Here is a 20,484-nt window from a genome sequence, read left to right as displayed (position 1 = left end):
CTACCAGAGAACTAACCCTAGGGAGTATCACAGAGTGAGAACTCACCCAAAGGAAACCACCTGAAGACAAGACCCGGCAGCAGCCAACCACCAGTAGGACGCCTCATCTAAACAACAAACAAAACAAAAATACAGACCCAGGCATCAGCAGACAGGATTACCACCTCACTCTCCTTGCCCATCAGAGGAAAAACAAACAAAGAAAGAAAAACTCAGCACAAATCTCAGCCTATATGAAGCTACATAAACCACTGGACCAACCTTAGGAGGGCAGAAACCCAAAGCAAGAAAGAATCCAACCTTGAAGCCTAGGAAAAGGAGACCTCAAACACAGTAAGTTAAAAAAAATAATAATGATGAAAAGGCAAAGAAATACTACACAAATGAAGGAACAAACTAGAAACACAGAAGTCCAAAAAATGAAGAGGAAATGGGCAAACTGTCTGAAAAAGAATCAGAACAATGATAGTACAGATGATCAAAAACCTTGAAAACCAAGAATCAATTAACAAAGACCTAGAAGAATTAAAGAATAAACATACAGAGACAAACAACTCATTTACTAAAATTAAAAATACTCTAGAAGGAATCAATAGCAGAATATCTGAAGCAGAAGAACAAATCAGTGATCTTGAAGATAAAATGGTAGAAATAACTTCTGAAGAGCAGAATAGAGTAAAAATGAAAAAAACAGAGGATAGTCTCAGAGACCTCTAGGACAATATCAAACATACCAACATTTGAATTATAGGGGTCCCAGAAGAAGAAGAAAAAAAGAAAGGGTACAAGAAAATTTTTGAAGAGATTATAGTTGAAAATTTTCAAAACATGGAAAAGGAAATAGGCAATCAAGTCCCAGAGATGCCAAGAGTTCCATACAGGATAAACCCAAGGAGAAACAGGCCAAGACACAAACTAATTAAACTAACAAAGACTAAACCCAAAGAAAGAATATTAAAAGCAGCAAGGGAGAAGCAACAAATAACATACAAGGGAAACCCTATACGCTTAACAGCTGATCTTTCACCAGAAACTCTGCAGGCCAGAAGGGAATGGCAGGATATATTTAAAATACTGAAATGGAAAAATCTACAACCAAGATGACTGTACCCAGCAAGGATTTCATTCAAAACTGATGGAGAAATAAAAAGCTTTTCAGACAAGCAAAAGTTAAAGAGAATTCAGTACCACCAAACCAGCTCTGCAACAAATGTTAAATGGACTTATATAGTCAAGAAATACAACAGAAAAAAAAAAAAAAAAAAAAGATCTACAAAATCAACCCCAAACAATTAAGAAAATGGCAATAGGAACATATATATATCAATAATTACTTTTAATGTAAACAGATTAAATACTGAAAACAAAAGACACAGACTGTCTGAATGGATACAAAAATAAAACCCATATATATGCTGTCTACAAGAAACCCACTTCAGACCTAAAGACACATAGGCTGAAAGTGAGAGGATGGAAAAATATATTCCATGCAAATAGGGAGCAAAAGAAAGCTGGAGTAGCAATCCTCATATCAGACAAAATAGACCTTAAAATAAAAAAGATTACTAGAGATAAGGAAGGACACTACATAATGATCAAGGGATCAATCCAAGAGGAAGACATAACAATTGTAAATATCTATGCACCCAACAAAGGAGCACCTCAATACATAAGGCAAACACTAACAGACATAAAAGGAGAAGTTAACAGTAGCAGATGGTGATTGTAGCCATGAAATTAAAAGACGCTTACTCCTTGGAAGGAAAGTTATGACCAACCTAGACAGCATAATTAAAAAGCAGAGACATTACTTTGTCAACAAAGATCCGTCTAGTCAAGGCTATGGTTTTTCCAGTAGTCATGTATGGATGTGAGAGTTGGACTACAAGGAAAGCTGAGCACCAAAGAGTTGATGCTTTTGAACTGTGGTGTTGCAGAAGACTCTTGAGAGTCCCTTGGACTGCAAGGACATTCAACCAGTCCATCCTAAAGGAGATCAGTCCTGGGTGTTCATAGGAGGGACTGATACTGAAGCTGAAACTCCAGTACTTTGGCCACCTGATATGAAGAGCTGACTCATTTGAAAAGACCCTGATGCTGGGAAAGATTGAGGGCAGGAGGAGAAGGGGACGACAGAGGATGAGATGGTTGGATGGCATCACCAACTCAATGGACGTGAGTTTGGGTAGACTCTGTGAGTTGGTGATGGACAGGGAGGCCTGGCGTGCTGCGGCAAGGGGTCGCAAAGAGTCAGACACGACTGAGCGACTGAACTGAACTGAACCAAATTGAACCAGACGTAATCTACAGATTCAATGAGATCCCTATCACAAATTACCAATGACATTTTTCACAGAACTAGAACAAAAAATTCCACAATTCATATGGAAACACAAAAGACCCCGAACAGCCAAAGTAGTCTTGAGAAAGAAGAATGGAGCTGGAGGAATCAATCTTCCTGACTTCAGATTATACTACAAAGCTACAGTCATCAAGACAGTATGGTACTGGCACAAAAAGAAATATAGACCAGTGGAACAAGATAGAAAGTCTAAAAATAAACCCATGCACCTACGGGTACATTATTTTTCACAAAGGAGGCAAGAACATACAAAGGGGTAAAGACAGCCTCTTCAATAAATGGTGTTGGGAAAACTGGATGGCTACATGTAAAAGAATGAAATTAGAACACTTCCTAACATCATACACACAGAGAAACTCAAAATGTATTAAAGACGTAAATGTAAGACCAGAAACCATAAAACTCTCTGAGGAAAACATAGGTAGAACACTCGGTGACATAAATCAAAGCAAGATCCTCTATGACCCACCTCCTAGAGTAATGGAAATAAAAACAAAAGTAAACAAGTGGAACCTGATTAAACTTAAAATCTTTTGCACAGCAGAAGAAACTATAAGCAAGGTGAAAAGACAACCCTCAGAATGGGAGAAAATAATAGCAAATGAAACAACTGATGAAGGATTAATTTCCAAAATATGCAAGCAGTTCATACAACTCAATACCAGAAAAACAAACAACCCAATCAAAAAGTGGGAAAAACACCTAAATAGACATTTCTCCAAATAAGACATACAGATGGCTAAAAAACACATGAAAAGATGCTCAACATCACTCATTATTAGAGAAATGCAAATCAAAACTACAATGAGATATCTCCTCACACCAGTCAGCGTAGCCATCATCAAAAAGTCTACAAACAATAAATACTGGAGAGGGTGTGAAGAAAAGGGAATGCTCTTGCACTGTTGGTGGGAATGCAAATTGATACAGCCACTATGGAAGATGGTAAGGAGATTTCTTAAAAAACTAAGAATAAAATCACCGAATGAAATCCACTCCAAGGCATATACCCTGAGGAAAGCAAAACTGAAAAAGACACATGTACCCCACTGTTCACTGCAGCACTATTTACAGTAACTAGAACATGGAAGCATCCTAGATGTCCACTGACAGATGAATGGATAAAGAAATGGTACATATGCACAATGGAATATTACTCAGCCATAAAAAGGAACACACTTGAACCAGTTCTAATGAGGTGGATGAACCCAGAACCTGTTATACAGAGTGAAGTAAGTCAGAAAGAGAAAGATAAATATCATATTCTAAAGCATAAATGTGGAATCAAGAAAAATGGTACTGAAGAATTTATTTACAGGGCAGCAGTGGAGAAACAGACATAGGCAACAGACTTATGGACATGGAGAGAGGGGAAGAGAGGGTGAGATGTATGGAAAGAATAACATGGACACTTATATTACCATATGTAAAATAGATAGCCAAGGGGAATTTGCTGTGTCTCAGGGAACTCAAACAGAGTCTCTGTATCAACCTAGAGGGGTGGGATGGGGAGGGAGACGGGAGGGAGATTCAAAAGGGAGGGGATATATGTATATCTGTGGCTGATTCATGTTGAGGTTTGACAGAAAACAACAAAATTCTGTAAAGCAATTATCCTTCAATAAAAAATAATTTTTTTAAATGCTCTTGATAGTACCTACCTCATAGGGCCACTGCAAGAATAAAATGAGATGCTGCTTTAACAAAGGCTCACTAAATGAGACTTCTTCTCCTTATTGTTACTTTAAGTGTCATTTCTCCTGTTCTGCAAAGCTGAAGAGCTTATGCAGAAGAACTCCTAAATCTCAAGAGCAAGAATTCAGCATGACCTTGTAAAATTAATAGAGGCGGGTGGAGGGAAGCCCATCACATCTTGCCTGAGCCATTCGACCACTCCCATTCCAAACACTTTCCCACATCCCAGCCAACCTTCCCTCTGCCACGCAAGCACCATCATCCTAACACACAAGTACCTTTTTATCACTCTTACGTGTGTGTTCAGTCCCTGCAGTCGTGTCCGACTCTTTGCAGCCCTTGGGCTGTAGCCCGCCAGGCTCCTCTGTCCATGGGATTCTCCAGGCAGGAATACTGGAGTGCGTTGCCATGCCCTCCTCCAGGGGATCTTCCCCACCCAGGGTTCGAAACCACATCTCCTACAGCTCCTACACTGCAGGCTGAGTCCTTACTACTGAGCCACCAGGAAAGCCCTCTTACCACTCTTACCTCCCTCAGTTCAGTTTAGCTCTGTTCAGTCACTCAGTCATGTCTAATTCTTTGCGACCCCATGAACCGCAGTATGCCAGGCCTCCCTGTCCATCACAAACTCCCGGAGTTTACTCAAACTCATGTCCATCGAGTCAGTGATGCCATCCAGCCATCTCATCCTCTGTCGTCCCCTTCTCCTCCTGCCCCCAATCCCTCCCAGCATCAGGGTCTTTTCCAATAAGTCAACTCTTCCCATGAGGTGGCCAAAGTATTGGAGTTTCAGCTTCAGCATCAGTCCTTCCAATGAACGCCCAGGACTGATCTCCTTTACGATGGACTGGTTGGATCTCCTTGCAGTCCAAGGGACTCTCAAGAGTCTTCTCCAACACCACACTTCAAAAGCATCAATTTTTCAGCCCTCAGCTTTCTTCACAATCCAACTCTCACATCCATACATGACCACTGGAAAAACCATAGCCTTGACTAGACAGACCTTTGTTGGCAAAGCAACGTCTCTGCTTTTTAATATGCTGTCTAGGTTGGTCATAACTTTCCTTCCAAGGAGTAAGCGTCTTTTAATTTCATGGCTGCAATCACCATCTGCAGTGATTTTGGAGCCCCCCAAAATGAAGTCTGACACTGTTTCCACTGTTTCCCCATCTATTTCCCATGAAGGGATGGGACCAGATGCCATGATCTTAGTTTTCTGAATGTTGAGCTTTAAGCCAACTTTTTCATTCTCCTCTTTCACCTTCATCAAGATGCTCTTTAGTTCCTCTTCACTTTCTGTCATAAGGGTGGTGTCATCTGCATATCTGAGGTTATTGATATTTCTCCCTGCAATCTTGATTCCAGCTTGTGCTTCTTCCAGCCCAGGATTTCTCATAATGTACTCTGAATATGTTAAATAAGCAGGGTGACAATATACAGCCTTGATGAACTCCTTTTCCTATTTGGAACCAGTTTGTTGTTCCCTCTCTAGTTCTAACTGTTGCTTGCTGACCTGCATACAGGTTTCTCAAGAGGCAGGCCAGGTGGTCTGGTATTCCCATTTCTTTCAGAATTTTCCACAGTTTATTGTGATCCACACAGTCAAAGGCTTTGGCATAATCAATAAAGCAGAAATAGATGTTTTTCTGGAACTCTCTTGCTTTTTTGATGATCCAGCAGATGTTGGCAATTTGATCTCTGGTTCATCTGCCTTTTCTAAAACCAGCTTGAACATCTGGAAGTTCACGGTTCACGTATTGCTGAAGCCTGGCTTGGAGAATTTTAAGCATTACTCTACTAGTGTGTGAGATGAGTGCAATTGTGTGGTAGTTTAAGCATTCTTTGGCATTGCCTTTCTTTGGGATTGGAATGAAAACTGCCCTTTTCCAGTCTTGTGGCCACTGATGAGTTTTCCAAATTTGCTGGCATACTGAGTGCAGCACTTTCACAGCATCATCTTCCAGGATTTGAAATAGCTCAACTGGAATTCCATCACTTCCACTAGATTTGTTCGTAGTGATGCTTTCTAAGGCCCACTTGACTTCACACTCCAGGATGTCTCGCTCTAGGTGAGTGATCACACCATCTTGATTATCTGGGTCATGAAGATCTTTTTTATACAGTTCTGTGTATTCTTGCCACCTCTTCTTAATATCTTCTGCTTCTATTAGGTCCATACTATTTCTGTCCTTTATCATACCCATCTCTGCATGAAATGTTCCCTTGGTATCTCTGATTTTCTTACCTCCCTACTATCTACCAAAAAGTCCAAATTCTCTAGCAAGGCATTCAAGACCCACCCCTATTCTCATCCCTATCCACCTTTCCAGCTTCATCTCCCACAGTCAATCCCCTACTAACCTTCTACGATGCTTTCTGTCAGTCAACCGCCCAGCCTTCCTTGCTCCTTTCTCTCTGGTTTTATTGTGCACTGTTTTTACCTCTAATAATCTGGTCCAATGTCTGCCTTTTCCACTAGATGCAAAGGGCAGAATTCACTAACAAATAAATAAATGAATATGTAACCCTGCTAATTTAAAAAAAAAAAAAAAAAAAAAAACCACTGAATGAATGAAAGAGTGAAAATATTCCAGTCTATCTTCAACATGGAAACTTAAGTCCAACTATACATTCCTCTTCTCTAAACTCTCCAATGGTGCCCACCTCACTCAAAATGAATCAGTAGGGAAGGGGGCAGAGCACAGCCTTTAAAAGAATGGCATAGCTGTTAAAGATATGACATAAACTAGTTAGAACCAATTAGGCCCAAGATGGCAGAAGATTTGACTTCCAGTAGACCTTGAGCCTCATTATGCGCTCATTGTGATACATTAGCACATGCTAAATAACACACCCACAGGTGCCATGGCAGTTCTGAGGCTGACGGTAAAAGGTCAAAAGTGGGAATTTCCAATTTCTGGAGATCCCCACCCCTTCCCCAAAACAGTCAGAATAAACCCTCCCACTTATTAACCTATGAAATTACCTAGCCCATAAAAACTAACCACCCCATATTTGGGGGCCTTCTGAGATGGATAAACTACACCTGTGAAACCTGTACTGAGTCAGTAGCAACACAGATCCCCAGGTAAGAATCGCAAACCCAGGGCTGCCATCCTCCCCCAGTTATCCTCAGCCCCACCTCCCAGTCACCCTCCCCAACCCCATCCTCCTGAGGTTGCACCAACCTCCAGGCCTGTCCCTCTAGGCAACAGCCTCCCCCAGCCTCCAGACCACCTCTGAGTGGGGAAGCACCATTAAAGCAGACACAACTCCCAAGTCCCAGTTTTCATGCAAATGCCCTCGGTAATAAAAGAGGTGGAAATTGAAAAACATAAAATAGATGATATAGGAGCCCAACTGTGTCTAAACAGACTGGAGTTGGAGTTTTCCAAAAGGTGTCAGTGAATCTTTAACATGTAAATGAGTTGCTTCCCTCGGGATCTTTTAAAAGACTCTGTCAGCCGTGAAATATGTCTGTCGATGAGAAACACCTTTCATTATTAAACCTTTTGCTAATGAATCACCTGCCCTGTTCTATTTACTTGCCTTCTTGACTTTCATCTGAGTTGTCTCTCATACCATCACATCCTTCTTTTTTTTCAGTTGAGGATGAGAGGGGGAGTGCCTGAGGACCCTGGACCCCAAAACCTAACCATCAGATAATAATATTGGCAATAACTGACCTTCACACAGCCCTTTGCACTCATTATCTCAGTAGTTATTCCACACCAGCGGTCCCCAACCTTTTTGGGGCCAGGGATTGGTTTCAGGGAAGAGAATTTTTCCATGGACTAGGGTGAGTGGTGGGGATGGTTTGGGGATGATTCTAATGCATTGCATTTATTGCACATTCTATTTCTATTATTGTTACAGCAGCTCCACCTCAGATCATCAGGCATTAGATCTCATAGGCTGAGGACAGCTGTTCCACACATCCCCTTCACCAGTGAGGTGAGACAAATATCACTGCCATCCCCAGGTATAAATGAGGACACCAAGAAGCAGAAAGGGTGAGGGATTTACCCCCAGGTGGCTCAGCTAGCAAATGGCAGGGTAGACAGAGGAGCCTGGCAGGCTACAGTCCATGGAATTGCAGAGTCCAGCACCACTGAGCAACTAACACAAGTAGACACACAAGGTAAATCCCTTCAGCCCTTTCTCTTTATGGCACGTGACCTCCCTGATGGGGACTCGCAGACCTCCAATCACCACTGATCTCACCTCCATTCTCAAGTAACTGCACCAGTCACTATGACTTCTGATCCTCTACCAACCCCAAACAGAGCCAGGCACAGGGAAGCCACTGCTTGGCACCCCAGAAATGAACAGCATGTCACAAGATCGATCAAAGCACCACACTAGAAGCCACCAACTCCAGGCTATGAAACGTTGAGGACAGCTACGTTATTGTCAAGGATGAGAAAGGGATCCATCTAGCTGGACCACAGGAAACATACCAGCAAGTCATGAGACAAGGCCAGAGCAGAGTCTGATAAGTTGATGGTCAAATGCAATTCCATCCCCTGTATCGAACTAGTAGGGAACCAAGCACTTCCTGTTCACTGGGCTGGGTCTTTTCAACCACCATCCACCTGCTGCTTCTTTCCCAAGCCATATTCCAGGACAAAAAGCCTAGAATCACTGCATCCTATTTGGTTACACAAGTGAGAATGACCACAGAGGAAAGAATTTAAGGCTCTAATCCCATTAATCCCATAAAGTGACCACAGCACCCCTCCCATTTCCTAAAGAGACTGTTAGACAGACGAGCAGTATTTCTTTTGGTCTGCTCCCAAGACTGGAAGAGACCCAATAATACCTTTGGAGAGAGTGATCAGGTTTTCAGGGAAGTCTCGTTATTGATATAGGCAAAAAGCGACCAAGGGGGCGATACCATCCATTGACTCGATGTCACAAATCAATGCTGAGGAATCCCCAACTGATGCCGAAGTCCCGGAGTAGAGAGGAAAAATAAATCTCACCCAGGCAAGGAGTAGAATTTACCACTCATTTCATCCAGAGAGAGGGGGACTCAGGAAGAACAGTGTGCTTAAACATTTCATGTAACTCACACAACTGCATTCTGGGGTGCATCCTATTAGATCCTCATTCTACAGAGGAAGATGAGTTTTAGAAAAGGTAAGAAAGCTGGCTGGAAAGCTACTAAGTGATGCAGCCAGAACTTGAATACAAGTGTGTCTGATCCAAACAAGAGCGCACAAAGTAGATGAGAACAGGGCTTGCTGGGCGCCTCTGATGCATACAGCTGAACCGAAATAGTTTATTCAGTGAGTCGTGGCAGGGAGGGGTGGATGCCTGAACCAAGCACTCTTCTTATCTTACAGGTCCCTTGTGCGAGAAGAAAATGTGTATATCAGAAAGGAAAAAAAAAGTAAACTTTACCAGCAGAGGTCAAATTTTACATCCTGAGGGCTGCTGAGAAATGGCCAAGCAAAGACACAGTAAGATAAAATAGGATGTTAACTCAGGGAAACTGACACATGTAGACCTATACAAGAAAATCTGTATAAAATGTGGGGGAAGTTACAGTGAACAAAGTAATACATACATGCTTACTATCACTACCAAAGTTCAACAGGCACCAGCATAAAAAGACCCAGGTCCAGGAGTGAAGAGTTGGTGCTGTAAGTTCACAGGATTTCTTTCCTACAAAACAGGGATACTCAAAAGTGTATCCCCAGACCAGCAAGTTAGAAATGCAAATACTTGCTCCCCACCCTAGAACTGTGCATGTGTGGCTGCTCAGTCATGTCAGACTCTTTGTGACCCCATGGACTGTAGCCCTCCAGGATCCTCTGTCCATGGGATTCTCCAGGCAATACTGGAATGGGTTGCCATTTCCTACTCCAGGGAATCTTTCCGTCTCAGGGATTGAAACTACGTCTCCTGCTTTGGCAGGATTTTTTTTTTTTTTTTTACCACTGAGCCATCTGGGAACCCCAGACCTACTGAATCAACAACTTTGGAGATGTGGTCCAGGTTTCTGTGTTGTACCAAGCCCTTCAGGTGATTCTGATATACGGTGAAGCTTGAGAACTACCGCTTAAAGAAAACGTGTGAAGGCACAGATAAAGTCTAACTCACACTCAACTCTGCAAATATTTCCTGAGCACCAGGTGCCAAGAAGCACGGAGGTGATCAATAAGTATTTGTTGAATCGAATGACTTCCTAGTCAGTACAAAGTAAATGTCACTTAACCCGGGGAGAGAGCTGTTCTCGGCAGGTGTCTTCTAGAGGCAGCTCTCCGGCTGTCATCAGCACAAGTTTACCTTGCAATCCGGAAGCTCATCAGCACAAGTTTACCTTGCAATCCGGAAGCTCAGAGCCCAGCAAAGTGAAAAAGTCGCTCAGTCGCCAGCGACTCTTTGTGACCCCATGGATCTTAGCCCACCAGGCTCCTCTGTCCATGGGGACTCTCCAGGCAAGAGTACTGGAGTGAGTTGCCATTGCCCCTTCTCCAGGGGATCTTCCCCACCCAGGGATAGAACCTGGACCCCTGCACTTCAGACAGATAAGATTCTTAAGGGGACGACAGAGAACGAGATGGTTGGATGGCATCACCGACTCAGGGAACATGAGTTTGAGTAAGCTCCGGGAGTTGGCGATGGACAGGGAGCCTGGCAGTGCTGCAGTCCATGGGGTCGCAAGGAGTCGGACACAACTGAGCGACTCAACTGAACAAGATTCTTTACCATCTGAGCCACTAGGGAAGCCTCAGCCAGTGCTACCGATAAGGCGAGCTGCTGGGCGCCGCGGGCCCAGGCGGAGGGCAGAGATAACCGCGCGCCCTTGCTTCTGATCCAGACCGCGCTCGGGCCCCGGGACGCTGGCGCCTCGGAGGCCACAGACAGCAGGGCCCGAGGAGGTCTGGGTGAGCCACTGGCTGCCTTCCTCCAGCCGGCTCCACCGGACACGCGGGAGCGCGCCCCGCCTCCGCACACCGGAGAGCCGGCGGGAGCGGCCGCGGAGGAGGCGGGGCCCCAGCCCGTCGCCCGAGTCACGTGGCCGCGCGCCGGGCCCGCGGGTGTCAAGGGCACTAGCGTAGGGTCCCCCTCCCGACCGGCGGCCCCGGCGGAGGCGCGCCCACTGTGGCTTCCCCGCGCTCCCGCGGCCCCTGGCGGCCCGGGCTCGGCTTCGGCCTCCGAGGGGGGCTGCCCCTACTCACCCGGGAGGTGAAGCAGAAAGACGCGGCGCTCGGCTTCCAGCTGCAGCCTGGGCGGCGGAGATTCGAGGGCAACTTTGCCGCCACCCCCGAGATTGCGCTTGGTTAAGCCGGGGCGCTGCGCAGCCTGCCGGGAGTTGTAGTTCTTTGGTGCCTTCAGCCGCGGGGACGAGGGCCGGAGAAACACCGCGCTCCCTCTGGACCGCTGCACGTCGGAAGGCCGAGGCGTCGCAGACACTTGACCTGCGGGTAGCAGGTAGCTTGTTTCTTTGCCTGCGCTGCGGACACGAGCCTGCCTGAAAAATTACCTCCAGGAGGCTTTCCAAACTGGTCATAGATTTATGTTCAGTAAGAGGATGGAGTTGTGGCTTTGTGTATTTAAAATAAGGTATTAGGACAGGCAAGGAAAAATTTTACACAGTTGCTGCTCTTATCTTAGTCATCTTTGTCCCTCATCCATTCGTTCACTGACCTCTTTTTATGGAATGTGTGTTTATAACGTGTACTTTGGAAATGATCATCAGACCTTCATTCATTCTACAAACATCTCTTGAGCTATACTTCATGACGGGTAGAGATGGGGTGGAAGATTCATCTGTCAATGCAATTCTAATAAATTTTCCAGCAAGATTTTCCGTGGACATTTACAAGCTAAGCTAAAATTTATATGAAAAAACAGAGGACAAAGCATCGCCTAAACACTCTTGAGAAAGAGTAACATGTTTCAAGGACTTATCCTTCTATATATCAACATTTATTATGAAACTCTAAAAATTAAGACCATGGGATATTAGCATAGGGATAGGCAGAGGGGGAAAATGAAACAGCCTAGAGAGCTCAGAAGCAATCCGGGCATATGTGGAATCTTGATATATGACAGAGTTGGCATTAAATTAATAGATCAATAGGGAAAGATAGATTATTCAGCACCTGAGCTGAACCAACTGCTTATCTGTTGGACCCCTAACACACCCCCCAAGACAAAATCTAACGCTTAATTAGATTGAAGAACTTAAAAGGAAAAAGTAAAATCACAACTTTCTGAAGGAAAATAAAGGAAAATTTCCTACTTACAATCTCAGGGAAGGGTTTACTAAATAACATTGGCACAAATGGTGTAGAAAACTTTGGTAAATGTGGATGACATGAGAGTTAAGAACTCCCTCATCAAAAGGCATGAAGAAAAAGACAAGACCACTTGGGAGAAGACACGTGCAGTCCAAAGCCACAGTACAGAACTAGCAGTAGTACAGAGGTGCATGATACAGGGCCCCCCCACCTCAAGTTTGCAATGTGTAGGTGTTTTTTTTGTTTGTTTTTTAAATATTTTGGCCACACTGTTCAGCATAGGGAAATCTAGTTCCCCGACCAGGGATTAAACCTGTGTCCCTTGCATTGGGAGTGCAGAATCTTAACCACTGGGCTGCCAGGGAAGTACCAATATATAGGTGCTAACACAAGAAAATGAATAATTTCCAAATGGTATCAGAAGCATTAAGATAGAGTCATGAACAATAGGAACACAAAGAAGGAAACATTAATTTTGCCCAAGCGATTTTGAAATGTTTTACAAACTAAGAGCTGATAGGCTGAGAATCAAAGGCTGAACAGGGATCCCCCAGGAGATGGATGTTAGAGAGCAGCCAAGGCGCAGGAAAAGTCGTATAAAAAAGCATGGGGACTTCCCTGGTGGGCCAGTGGTTAAGACCAGGCTTCCAGTGCAGAAGGTGCAGGTTTGGTCTCTGGGGTCTAAGGGAACTAAGATCCTATATGCTGAGCAGCATGGTCAAAAAATAAAATAGCAATAATAAAAATAGTTTTTTTTTAAAGCATAAAGATGAAGCACACAGCAAAAGGCATAAAGACATTTAAATTAAAATGGGAAAATTTAAACTACAGAGAGAAAATATATTAAAAACAACTACTTTAATTGAACTTTAACTATGAAATTGTTACGAGCAGACTAGCAACTAACCCTAAAGAATGGAAATGGGAAGGTGAAACTGGAGTACTTTCAGTGTATACTGTACCCTTTTGTAGTATTTGATTTTTTTACAGTGAATGTACATATAATTTTTCATTTTGTGTGTGCATATAACCTCTATAATTAAAATTTAGTTGTTTGTGAATCCCCTGATGGTCCAGTGGTTAGGACTCTGTGCTCTCACTGCCAAGGGTCCAAGTTCCATCCTTGGTCAGGGAACTAAGATCCTGCAAACTGTGCAGTGTGACCAGAAAAAAAAATTTTTTTTAATTTTAATTTAGCAAATTTTCAGTTCAACATGGTATGTTTGGTATACCCATTTAAATTCATGTCTTCCTAAAGTCCCGTGAAAATGACAGGAAAGGAATAAAAAGGCATAAACCCCAAAAGGAACAATAAAGGAGACAAGAACAGACAGGAAAAATTTAAAAATAAATGTGGGTAGCTCCAAAGCAGATAGGCATGTAAATTGCTTTTAAACAAGCTAGTGCTTGAGCCCCAACCCCGGAAATTGTTTTTTTTTTGGGGGGGGGGGGGAACCTCTTAGGGTGGCGTGCTGGATCCCAGTTCCCAGACAACCTCCACCCCTTGCCTCCAACACCCCACCAATGGACCTAGAGGGAAGTCCCCACAACCCCGGAAATTCTGATTTTTAGAGTCTAGTCTGGGGTCTGGGCCTCTGTAATTCTTAGAAAACTCCCCCACGATTTTAGTGGGCAGCCTAGTGGGAAAGCTCTGTCAAGCTGGCCGTTTATGCAGTGAAAAGTGGGTAGATTGAGAGTAGTGCTTTCAGCCCCCATGGAGTCACCTGTAGAGCCTTAACAGTCCTCCTGGGCCATGCCCTGGGCCTCTTAAATCCATTTTCAGGAAACAGAACCCAGATAGGAGTATTTTGCAGAGAGCTCCCCCAGAGGATTTCCATGCACAGCCAAGGTTAAACACCACTGATTTAAAGAATCTTGTATGAGGGACTTCTCTGGTGGTCCAGTGGCTAAGACACCGTGCTCCCAGTGCAGGAGGTGCAGGTTCAATCCCTGGTCAGGGAACTGGATCCCATATCCTGCAACTTAGGCGTTCATGTGCCAAAACTTAAGAGTAACCTAAGAGTGGAGTTCACATGTCACAATTAAGACCTGGCACAGCCAAATAAATAAAATAATTTTTTTTTTTTTTAATAAAGAACCTTGTTTGAACTGTGTAACTCAAGTTTTCTAATTTGGTAGAACTTTGTTTTCTTCATGATAAAATGATCAAATGGTGGTTTCCTTCTTGATAAAAGATATTAACTATCATCTGTTCTACTTAACCTCAGAGGTTCTTGTGAGGATCAGGTGAGACAGTGTGAGTGCTTTGGAAATTGAATATTGCTGTACAGATGTGGCCCATCACACTTAGAAGAAAATGCAAACTCTTTACCCAACCCTCCCTTCCTATGGCTGTTTTACCACTCCCTCTGTCTCCAGCCTCTGTTTCCCATCCTCCTCCCCCGGCTCACATTACACTCTAGCCACACCAGCATCCTGTTTGTTCCTCAACCCCTCAATCTGGCTGCTGCCTTGAGGCCCTTACACTTGCTGTCCCCCCATAAGTTCAAAGGTCTGCCCTGTCCCAGGAATCTGTTCTCTCTTCCAACACCTCCTCTCCTGATCACTTTTATCTAACTACCACCAACCATCTGCATTCCCTCAGGCACATTCTATCCCCTTACACTGTTTTATTTATTAAAGTACTCATCAGTACTTGAAATTACATCATTCATTTGTTTAAGACAACTGTTCTCTGTCTCCTCCACTAGAATATAAGCTCCGTAAGAGCAGAGATTTTGGTCCACAGTGCTTGATACACAGTTGGTACTGGGTGATGCACAGTAGGTGCTGAAGATATAATAGTGAACAAAACAGGCAAGGTCCTTGCCCTCCCAGAGCATCATTTGGCTGAGACGGAGAAGGAGACAGACAATAGACTAGCAAAGAACATACGGGATAGTTGCATGATGTAATAAACCCTGTGAAGGAAGAAAGCGGAGTGGGGAGGAGGGGTGTAGTAAAGAGTAACTGGATGCAATCAGTATTATGTCTTTGGATAGAGTAGTCACACAAGGCTTCTTTGAGGAAGTCACAACCCAATGGATGAGGAATTCAGCCATGAGGAAGATGAGGACGCATGTTCCAAGCAAAGGGAACAGTAAGCACAAAAACCCAGGGGTAGAAAAGAGCTTGGCACCTTTGAGGAACAGGAAGGACCCAGTGCAGCTAAACAGAGAGATTGGTGTGGGCGGAAGTAAGAGAGGCAGGCAGGGGCTGGGCCGCAGGGGGCCTTTGGAGGGCTCCTCAGTTTGGGTTTTAGTCCAAGTGCACTAGGAAGCCATTGAAGGTTGTTTTTTTTGTTTGTTTGCTTGTTCATTTTGTGGGGTTTTGGGGGGGGTTCTTAATTAGAGGATAATTGCTTTACAATGTTATGTTGGTTTCTGCTATAGAAAGTTTGGTGGTTGTTGTTTGTTTCGGGGTTTTTTTCCTTTGGCCACACCATGCAGCATGCAGGATCTTAGATCCCCCACCAGGGATCAAACCCATGCCACCTGCAGTGGAAGAGCACAGCCCTAAGCCCTGGACCACCAGGGAATTCCCACACTGAAGGGTTTTAAATTGACATGGGATATGAACAGAGAAACTAAGTGGAAAATGCACTGAGCAACCAAAACCATTAAGAGAAGCAACTAACTCTTCCCAGAACCTTCCAGAGTCCCAGGTGCATTTCTGGGACAGCACAACCTGGGTTGGCATATTGAGTATTTACTGATTGAAAGCCATCCAAGAGAGGTTTTCGTTCGGGATGTTGTGTGGCTTATCCCAGAGGTGGACCATCTGTGAGAAAGCATCCCATAGCCAAAACAGAGGAAAAGCAAGAGAAACCAAAGTGCAAGATTCTTCTTCAAGGCAACGAAAAAAGAGCCTTGCAGAGGAAGGAACAAGGGGGCTTAGGGTCCATGGTAAAGGAGGCAGAAAAGCTGCATTAGCTCCCAGCATCATCTCAGAGAGGAACAATACCTGCAGGAGTCTGTCCACAGAAGCAGCAGCAGGAGGCATGGGCGATTGGCCTGAAACTTGTGTTGGCACCTGCCCAGGATAGAATGTTCCAGTAGAACAAAGGAAATTGACTCAGACCCAGAGTCAGAAGGTCAGGAGCCAGTTACCCCCGAGGACACTTTAGCATTTGCCAGAGGATCAGCAAGTCAATCCATAAAAACTTACGTAGTAGAGTGGAAGGGCAGAAACCTGCTTGGCCTGCCCCATGAAGTGGTCAAACTGGCCTGAACTTGATGGAAGGTTGAAAGGGATTTTCTTTAATACTTGGGAGGCAATAAGTCAAGATAAGTAATCTGGAATTAATTTCCATCCCGGGGGCTGGAGTGATATGGAGAACAGGGATTTCTTATCTGCCTCTGACTGGCTGAGAAATCCCACATAAAACACGTCACCCAGGCTCTTCAGGTTTTTTTTCCTCCAGCTTTATTGAAATCTAATTGACATACCCTTCACTTTTCTTATCTGTCATAAGGGAGAAGAAAAATTCCTTGTGAAAAAATAGCTGATATAGCTCAGTAAGTTTGAAAAAAGCATATAAATTCTTAAGCAGAATTCGAATTCTATTTATTGGACTATATATATATTTCCCATATACATTCTATATAGTCTAATAGATATTCTATAAACACACACATATGCTATCATTTATAAAGCACTTATTATTACCAGATGGTAGTCTAAGTGCTTTAAGTACAGACATTTTCTCATATAATCATCATGATACATGACATAGATATCATCATTGTCCCCATTTTATAATTGAGCAAACTAAGGCTCAGCGAGTTAAGCAACTTGTCCAAGGTCATGTGGAATGGCAGAGCTGGACTTGCAACCCATGAGTCTGACTCCAGAGCCCACTCTCTGGAATAGGCAACCCACAATGATCACAGATCTATTTAGAGAGGGAATCATTTGAGGCAAATGTCTGGGGTCAAAGTTAAATACACTCTGAGACCTTTGAGCAGTTTTATCAGGAGAAAGGCAAGCTGGCTCAGCAGTAATCCTTTATTACCAACTGTCTCAAATTAAGAGGCATGCTGGACTGGGAGCTAGAGAGCTGGGTTCCAGTCCTGCCTATGCTAATTAGCAATTGACCTTGGGCCTGTCATTTCCCCTCCCTTGGATTCAGTATCCTCTTTTATAAAGCAAAGTGTCAGTCCTGCAGTTGTGCCGACTTTTTGCAACCCCATGGACTGTATCCCATCAGGCTCCTCTGTCCATGGAATTCTCCAGGCAAGAATACTAGAGTGGGTTGTCATTCCCTTCTCCAGGGGATCTTCCTGACCCAGGGATCAAACTGAGGTTTCCTGCACTGCAGGCAGATTCTTTACCATCCAAGCTGCCTAGGGAAGCCCCTTTTATAAATAAAGGGATTCTATGGGCAGAATTCTAAGGGCTCTTCCATCATTCACATTCCATGATTCTTTGAGTCTGTAAGCAATGTCCTATCCCGATAGACTGACAGGGAAGGCAGGCATGAGTAAGCCCCTGTGCTGCCCAGCCTCTGGGTCCTCCCCAAGGTCCTGTCTCTGCCCTTCTCTGCCCTGCCCATGCCCACGAGGCTGACCAGGACAGGCTGCATCCCCAGGGCTCACCTGCCCTCTGTCTTCCAAGTGAGTGCAGCCAGTGGCACGTGTGAGCAGGAGGCCCGGAGGCCAAAGGAGAGAGAGACCCTGTGTCTGCACACACAGACACACCCTCCACATGTGCTCCTGCCCTTCCGGTCTGCGTTGTTACAGTGGCTGGACTCCTCTCCTGGTACATCTCCCATGGAGCACTACTGTCCTGGCCCCGGTTCCCACCGGGCTGCAGAACACCGCTCCCATCCCACACCCCTTTAGATTTAGGGATGATTAGGGATGACGATGGCTTCCTGCTCGACTAGCACCCAGCTGCTTCCCCTTAAAATCCACGCCTCCTCGAAGCAGTCCATTCGTTCAGCGCTCTGGATTTAAACCCTCCCGTGTGCCATCTGTTTCCCACAGGACCCTGACTGCTGCAGCCCCTGAGCGTGGGATGGCTTTCCTCCTTACCATTGCCACCATCTCTCCACGTGTCATAAACCAACATAAGAATGCCAGACCTCCTTTCGGAGTCCCACAGGCATTCTTACCAAGTCAGAGAGCCTAGAAATAGGCACTCTCAGGTGAGTGGGCAAGATTGCCTGATTCTCCCTCGGTGGTGGTGACATCAGTAGCAATATTCTATTAGCCAAAGTCTATGTTTAAAAAAACTGTTGGGCTCTTTTGAGAGAGGTGACATGGGTAAGACAGACAGACCTAGGTTGGAATCCCAGTTCAAACTCATTGGGTTTGAACCTTGACGCAGTCACTTACAGGCTGTAAGAACTTCCTGTGTCAGAGTCCTCATCGGCAAATTGAGGAAAATAATATCTGCCCCTCAGCCTTGCTTCAAAGATTGAATATTACAATCTATGCAACGCCTGGCACATTCTAAAGAGATGCTCAGTAAAGGTTTTCTGTCTTTCTCTACTAGGCAACTGGGAGGAAGAGGGAGGAAGCCATCAGAACAATTAGATGGGTTAAAGTGGCTTCTCCAGAAATCCCATACCACCTCCTTCAGCTCTCCAATGGAATAGCCAGGGGCTGATATGGCAGTGGACCAAGACAGGGGGAAAAAAAAGAACCCGTTAGAAACTAGGCTTTTGTCAAAAAAAGACAATGCTGAAACCCAACTGCAGCAAGCAATTAGGGAACAATAGCTAAATACTTTCTATAATTAGAGAGAGAAGCATCGCAAGTGATGAGAGAGCCTTTGTCTGCACTGACCCTCTTCACCCAAAGAAGATCTTGGCTCACGAGAGAGGGAGACTGGGGATCTTTGTGTCTTTTTTAGTTTTCTTTAAAAATTGAATCTCACACCACTCTTCTGTTGCCAGGAATGGGGACAAGCGGAGGAAGCGAGGACCCTCTGACCAGAAAGGCACCTGGAAATGTGACTCACTGTATAGGACTAATTCAATCCTGAAAGAGGAGAAAATCTTACGGCTTTACTGAGAGTTCCTGACCCCCTGGCCTTATCCTGCTTGTCGGGCAGGTGGATGGGTTGCCATTTCTGTAGGAAGATGAGGCAGATGGGTTTTGACCACCACCTAGTCTGCTTCTTTTGTTAAAATCTGTGCTGCGTGCTAAGTCGCTTCAGTCGTGTCCAACACTTTGCAACCCCATAGACTGTAGCCCACCAGGCTCTTCTGTCCATGGGATTCTCCAGGCAAGAATACTGGAGTGGGTTGCCATGTCCTCTTGCAGAGGATCTTCCCAACCCGGAAATCAAACCTGCATCTCTTACATCTTGTGCATTGGCAAGCGGGTTCTGCCACCTGGGTAGCCCTGCCAAAATCTGGGGGGCAGCAAATCCTTACTTTTTAACAATGGATATTCCAGACAAAAGAAAAGAGGATATTTACACAACCATTCACACTGGAGAATTGCTCTCTATGTCTCGACAGAAGAATAAAGCTGGCTTCCTCATCCAAAATCTCTATGCCTTCCCAGGCACTTCTGTTCTCCCGGGCCCCCAGGTTCTAACCCAAGTCATCCTTTTCCTTCATTCTTCTCAACCCCCCATTACTCACTCAGTCTCTTGATACTCCCTTCTTTTTTATTATTTTTAAATACTTATTTATTTATTTGGCTATGCTGGGTCATAATTGCAGCATGTGGGATTAGTTCCCTGACCAAGGATCAAACCTGGGCTCCCTGCATTGGGAATGTGGTGTCTTGGCCACTGGACCACCAGGGAAGTGTCTTTTGACACGTCTTTCTATAACCTTTCCCATCTTTCTCTTCCTCCCCATGCGGATCACCACAAGCATTGTCAAGCTCCACACACATCCCCTGACTAGACTTCCATCTAGTCCCCGTTCCTCCAAACATTCCACAAAACACCACCTAAGGCACTGCATTCCCAATGCCATCCTGTATACCCAGAGTTTCTAAACTACGACACTTTCTAAACTAAGTGCTTCTGGTGGTAGATAATTTTAGGTGGTGTGGTACACACCGTTAGGGTTCAGTTCCCTTGACCAGCCAGTATGCCCATCACTCAACTGCTGTGAGTGTTGGCTGCTCACAGCTCACAGTAGCTCCCTTCTCTGGAACATTGACGGGCTGAAGGGGGCTGCCTCACCAAGGTATGTCTGAAAGGTTA

General features: G+C 44.6%; 1 protein-coding gene and 1 long non-coding RNA gene across 4 annotated transcripts in view; one reads left to right on the top strand and one right to left on the bottom strand.

The window, feature by feature from the left end:
* The window catches only part of ADCK1 (aarF domain containing kinase 1), a 138,867-nt gene extending 127,511 nt beyond the window's left edge, over positions 1-11,356 (bottom strand). For 2 of the 3 annotated variants that reach the window (XM_065940442.1, XM_065940445.1), the window contains exon 1: positions 11,248-11,356. The gene's annotated coding sequence lies outside the window, so the exon portion shown is untranslated. Of the gene's footprint in view, positions 1-10,774; positions 10,921-11,247 lie in introns of those variants that run through there. The other variant, XM_065940444.1, reaches the window with a different exon arrangement.
* Positions 11,357-11,368: 12 nt separating this feature from the next.
* LOC136171634 (uncharacterized) lies at positions 11,369-19,713 on the top strand. The gene is made up of 3 exons (XR_010663898.1): positions 11,369-11,500; positions 18,300-18,460; positions 19,214-19,713. It is a non-coding gene; the product is annotated as an uncharacterized lncRNA (long non-coding RNA).
* The last annotated feature ends 771 nt before the right edge of the window (positions 19,714-20,484 follow it).

The sequence above is a fragment of the Muntiacus reevesi genome, chromosome 7 (assembly GCF_963930625.1).
Source record: "Muntiacus reevesi chromosome 7, mMunRee1.1, whole genome shotgun sequence".
Taxonomy (NCBI): Eukaryota; Metazoa; Chordata; class Mammalia; order Artiodactyla; family Cervidae; genus Muntiacus; species Muntiacus reevesi.
Note: the sequence above shows the minus strand (reverse complement) of the source record. Positions and strands in the feature narration are given on the sequence as shown.